Genomic DNA, 6,454 nt, shown 5'->3' on the forward strand with positions numbered 1-6,454 from the left:
TCAGTGCACCATTAAGAGAACAAACAAATGTGGTTGTAGAAAAATTTGTTTTGCACTCTGATGCAATTTACTGAAAACTGAAGAAGTTTTTAAAATGTGAAATTTTTCCTAGCGAATTTTAAAGATTAAAACTAAAATTCCTGCATTCGACTTTCTAATTCCGTTATCGTATTGAAATTTCCAGAAAGATAACAGAAAATTATTCAAATAACAACATATTAAAGAAATATCGTTATCTGAACATTTCTGTAATAAAAAGTTGAAAAAAATATGAAATTTCCTTCAATTTTGATTTTTTATTAATTATTTTCCAGGCGAATTTAAAGATTTTTTCCCCGCTGATCTTTGTTAGAAAATGTGGGAGCAGTTTTACTTTTTCGCTGATATAGCAAGGATCCAAAGTAGGAAACAGAGAATCATAAAAATAATTTTCATATAATTAAAATTCAATTATTATCGTTTGCAGGAAACTTTTTAATTTCATTGTTCCTGTCTATCCTTAGTGCGTTTTCATTGTCAGGTATTCGCTTTAATTTTTATCGTTTGTATTTTATCATGAAAGGTCATTATTACGAAGAAAAATTAACATATAATATCAAAATCTTTTTTACTACATTTTGATAATCTTAATATATATAAATTACGAGTCACGTTGTTTGTCCGCGATGGACTCCTAAACTACTTAACCGATTTTAATCAAATTTGCACACCGTGTGCAGTTTGATCTAACTTAAAAGATAGGATAGCCCTTTTTTTGAATTTTTAATTAGAATTTTAATTATTAATTAAAAACTAACTTTCCCGCCAAAAAAATCTTTTCATTTTCCCCACCGCCAAATGAGTAAGGCTTCAGTTTTTTTTTTAACAACAGTCATGAGGCTAGGCTTAAGATTTTTCGGCTGATTATTTGAAACGATTCTATTTATTTTCTTAATGTTTGATGCATTTAAAATTAAACATTGTTAATTAATCGATCTTTCAGATTCATTCTTAAGTACTTTTGAATTAAAATAAAACAGAATGAAGGAAATTAAAAAATTCTAATCTGCATAGCGTTACCCCAACTGGCGTAGAAAAACTCACGCATTTGCGTTACAATAACTGGCGTTGAAAATTCACGCATGCGCATTGTGTTCTGATTGTTGACATGACAACCATTATCAAAGGATGATTTAAATTATTTTTAGGTTAGTTGCATGCTTTTGTAATTAAATTGTATTTATGTTAGTTATATATATTTTTTGTATACGCTTATAATTTTAAGTACATCGTTTTTTTTTAACATATTTTCAACCGATTATTTTAAACGATTCGTTTTATTTTCTTAGTGTTTGATATATTTAAAATTAAACATTGTTAATTAATCGTTCTGGTCATAATGAATCTGAGAATATTTTGTTTACAAATTCTTGAAATATTACATAAATTAGGAAAGATATTCTTTAGTGCCCATAAAGTAAAATGCTCAGTGACTCTATTTTCAGTAATCATATTATAAAAAAAAATTTTTTGTTTCAGTAAAAAATATTATTATATTAATTGCAGATGAATCCTTTCCACTTTAATTTATAGTATAAATTAACTAACTAACAAGGAACTAACAGAAAATTAGAGAGATACATATTACGTTATGACTGAAGGCGTTGATAATATTATGGGAGAATTATATGACTATCAAAATTTGAAGTTTTAAAATATTTTGATGAAGAAGCTATTAAAGTAGGAATTGCATAAAATATTTAATTATTAAAATTTTAACGAACATTAAGATTGGCGAACCAGCTGGTCGCCAAAGGCGGCTAGTTTTATATTATATTTTATCACTTATTTTATTTTACTTTAGTGTGGTTTTTATTTCACTAATATTCACTATGTTAGGTAATTCTGAATAAATTCTGTTTATTTTAAATGATTAAAATAATTTTGCTTATCAAAATTTCTTTTTTTAATAAAAATATATTCATTTTTGTCATAAATAATGATTTTTAAAATTTATATAGTTTCCACTAATTTTAACTCAATTGCTGCGTCGTTAAATTTAATTTAACTCAATCGTTACGTCATCATTGTTAATTGAATGTTTGAAAAGTCTTTTCAACAACAAAAATTGCTAAACTCCTTTGACGAAATATTTCGTAATTTTCGGTTTAGTAATATACTTCATTTGTTAAGAGCCATTAAGAAATTCTAACACTGTTTACTTGCGTTTTTTCCAGATTTAATGAACTCCAATCATTAAATAAGGTGAGTAAGAACATTAAGAAAGTATTAAGTTCTACTGTTATGATACTAAGGATCTATTTTTGATTCCAATTTCACAGATTTTAAGCAATCTTTACACACATTTACACAATCAAAGAAGTATTAATTTCTTTTGCTATTTGGACACAAAGAAGCTATTTTAAATTTCTATATTCTCTGAAAGTAGAGAAGATTATAACTTCTATTTTCTATTAATTAATGATTTTTTTAAATTTCCAATCTCTAAATATAGAAAATCTGAAAAACTAGTACACTTTTAAGCAAAGAAACATTTTTTCCATGACTATAATGAACTGAAGTAGGTCAGCATGTTGAAATTTGATACCTTCATAAGTTTCTCTCAGTTTTAGTTATTGGATTTCTAAAAATAGGCATCAAAGTTTTAGCCATCATCAGTGAACAAGAATACGTTTTAAGTTGGTCAGTCACTGTAACATCCTATGTAATAACTGCTCCCTGCAACAGAGGTTCTTGCATTGTATCCTACATTGCACAGTAACTATAATTTTCCCTTTTATTATTAATTTGAATAATTTTATTATTAGCCAATAAAGAATAATGAGATTTTTGACTTGATGCAGACAAAATTAAACTTAGAAACTAAATACAGAAAAAAAAATTGAACATTGAACTAAACAGAAAAAAAATTTAACATAGTTAGTTACTAATTTCGGTTAAAAATGCAAATTCAAAATAAGTATTTTGAGTAAATTTCTCGTATTTCTTACAGTCACTTAAAAAGATTTATTAAAAACAAGATTTATTATGAATAATAATAAATCCATGAGACCTTGAAATTAAAAATGATGCGCATGTAAGGTTATTATTTTTTATATTTTTCTACGAAAAAAACTAATAGTACAATATTTTTAGTTATCTTTTATTTGTCGGTTGTCAATTTTCATTTTTACTTTCTCTTACACAAAATATACAAAGAAAAAGCATTGCAATCATCAAAAGATTCGAATTTGAGATTTTGATGAATCTTCATGTTTCAGACTTCTCTGAGTCCGAAAAACTTATTTTTGACATTATGTTTGTCTGTAAGTGAACATGATAATTCAAAAGCACTCTAGTAAAGAAGATGAAATTTGGCATATGGAACTTAATACCAAATAGTATATTTTTATCAAAAAATGGATGAAATCTATTTATAGGAAGTTTATCTGTCCGGCTGTTCGAATACAAATGAACTCAATAACTCCAAAATATAAAAAAAATAAACAGATAAAATTTAGCATGCAAGTTTAAATCTAAAATGGAAATTCTTGTTAAATTTCGAATTTAATCTATCGAAGGGTTGATCGTCTGTTGATCGGTACTTTCTTATGCATGTAAACGCTATAATTCAAAAAAAAAAAAAAAAAAAAAAAAAAAAAAAACAATGACTTAAGCAAATGAAATTCGATACGTGATCTTATGACTATAACTTATAGTTATATTTTAATTAGTCGGAAAAAGTACATATTCCGACTAATTAAAGTTTTCCGACTATTTAAAGTACCAGGTAGTATATTAATCATATGCCAGGGATTAATCTTCCAAGATTGCAGGATAGATTCAGTAAAAACGTAAGATTTACACCAAAGATTCATCACTTTTGTTCGTCAGTGCCATGCAAGATATCGTGGTCTCACTCAAAGCCCCTAATTTTATGTGATGGGAGAGAAATTTTTTGGGGGGAAGAGGGGGACCACTTCCACCATTTCTTTTATTATTATTATTTGTTTTCGGGTTTCAGGCTTGGGAAGAAAAACATTAGTTGAAAAACGTTGCTGTTGAAAAACTTTAAAAACTCTGCTTCTATCGTCTTTGGAAAGGAAAAGATAATGTATTTAAGAACGCATTTTCGCTCCATCACAAACTATGATGTGGAGCGAATATAAATACGCTTTGTATACTTTATGCCAGAAATTGATGCTATGCTTTAGACAGCATTTTCCTTTCACAAAAACAGAAAGAATGCTCTGCAATTACGCAATGTGCTGCGGTAGAAACCTGCACTTTTTGAAAGTTTTCTCTCTACAAAGAGAAGTACACATACACTTCTTTTGCTACGTTTTCCTTGAATATTTTCAACTCTAAAAAGAATGTTATTTGATTAGTAAGGGATTTACATAATGCAGAAAAATTTAAGTAAACGATTATATTTATTCCCAGTAAAAAAATGGAGTATTGCATTTCCACAGTGCTTATGCATGCACTGGTCCCCAGATTATTTTCTTATTTCTAGCTTTTATTTTCCATAAACAGTGAATTCAATCATCTTAACGATGATAATAAGAATGAGCAAATATTTTAAAATCGTAACTTCAGTATGAATGCAATGATCATTTTACGTTCTAAATAACATCAACAAAAATGAGAAAAAAAAAATCAGAAAACAGTCCAAAAAATAAAACAAATCAGATCGTGCTACACTGTCATTTACACAGCATTTCAGTTTTAAATGGTTTGCAAAAATAGTGTAAGGCATTTAAAAAGACAATGTAATTGGAAAAAGAATTTAATATTTCTCCTAATTTAGTGTGTTTCAATTAAGTCAAAACTATTAAAGATAAGTATCACAGAATAAGTATCAAAGTTATAAATAGAAATTATTTTCCCCTCTTATTCGTTTCTTGTTTCCTACTATTTTTTAAACAACTTTTCTCGTTATTGGTTAAATTTTAGCATTTCATATCTGCTTGTATCTGAGAAAATGTAACTTGTTTTGCCTGCTTGCCTAGGCCATCCAATAAGCTGGCTCGATTAAATTTGGCATTTGGTCTTTAGACGAAAATCAATTTTGGACCAAATTCTCCAAACAATGGCTATTTGTAAGCTTCTCTGTCTGTGAGCAATAAGTACAAAAAAACTCTAAAAAAAGAAGAAAAAAAAAACATAACGCACTAGATGAATAAGATTTAACAAATGGTCTGAATATCAAAACTGCAAAAAAACTGTCAAATCTATAACTATGATGAATGTGTTAAAGCAACATATGATTGTTTCTTGTCATTTTATTCTAGTGTTCCACATTGGATGCTAGAGGTACTATCATAATCTTTACAAACCAATGTTTTAAAATGATTTACTTTGCTATTTCTTTTTTATTAGTGTCTTATTTTTTCTTTATTTCTTATTATCAAGTAAAATTATTTGCAAAAGCATGGCTTATAATTTAAGATTTTTTATATCTCAGGAAAAACTTCCCTTAAAGCAGTGATTGTAGTAGAAAAATTAGATGTACAACTAAATGCAGAATATGTAAATAATGTAAAAGAAAAGTTAAGCTTTTTAAAAGTTTATAATTATATTCAGCTTCAGAAAACATGTGTTCTTTATTTCAGCGCTAATTGATATAATCAATATTGCATAGAATGAAAAAAAAATTATCAATAAAATATGAATCCCATAATTATTGAATACAAATCTTTTTTAAAACCTTGTTTCCTTTTAGTATTTGGTAGCGCATTTTGAAATGCTTTTCACATACCTCTCTAATATTAATAAAGATTAATGTGTGTATGTGTATGTATTGACCCAGTCCTTCACAGCTTCCTTGAGTTCACCGTCCGAGTTGAAACGCTTCCCTTTCAGATGTTCTTTTTTTTTTTTCAGGGGACCAAACGCATGAAAATCGCAGGACGACATGTCTGGGCTGTAAGGCGTATGGTCGAGTAGCTCCCACTTAAACTTGGTCAGTTCCACGTGTGTGACCCTGGAGACGTGTGGACGCGCGTTATCATGGAGCCGAACCGCACCCTCCGTGAGTAGCCCCGGTCTTTTCTTCTTGATGGACCTGCGTAGTCTTCGGAGTGTCTCACAGTACACATCGGAGCTAATGGTTCTTCTGTGCTCGAGGAATTCAACAAGTAGCGGACCTTAGACGGCGAACTCAAGGACGCTGTGAAGGACTCCTACGGCCATAGGAATTTTGGGAACAAGGAATTCTTCGGCTCGTTAATCAATGGGATCGTTGTGCTTCAGCCTATTGTGTTCAAGCCTATTGTATAAAGTCTTCATTTATACCCACAGTGTCGTTTCGTACCTTTTCCTTTGAATAGCCCTCGTACATTGACATACAAACATTGTTGTTCACTTGATCTAACATCTCACATACAACATTTTCTCTAACACAGTAACTTTAATTTCTAATTTATTACGTAAAATGAGTAGTTAATTCCAATTTTTGAATGGTGAGATGCAT

This window comes from Argiope bruennichi, chromosome 3 (genome assembly GCF_947563725.1).
Source record: "Argiope bruennichi chromosome 3, qqArgBrue1.1, whole genome shotgun sequence".
Taxonomy (NCBI): Eukaryota; Metazoa; Arthropoda; class Arachnida; order Araneae; family Araneidae; genus Argiope; species Argiope bruennichi.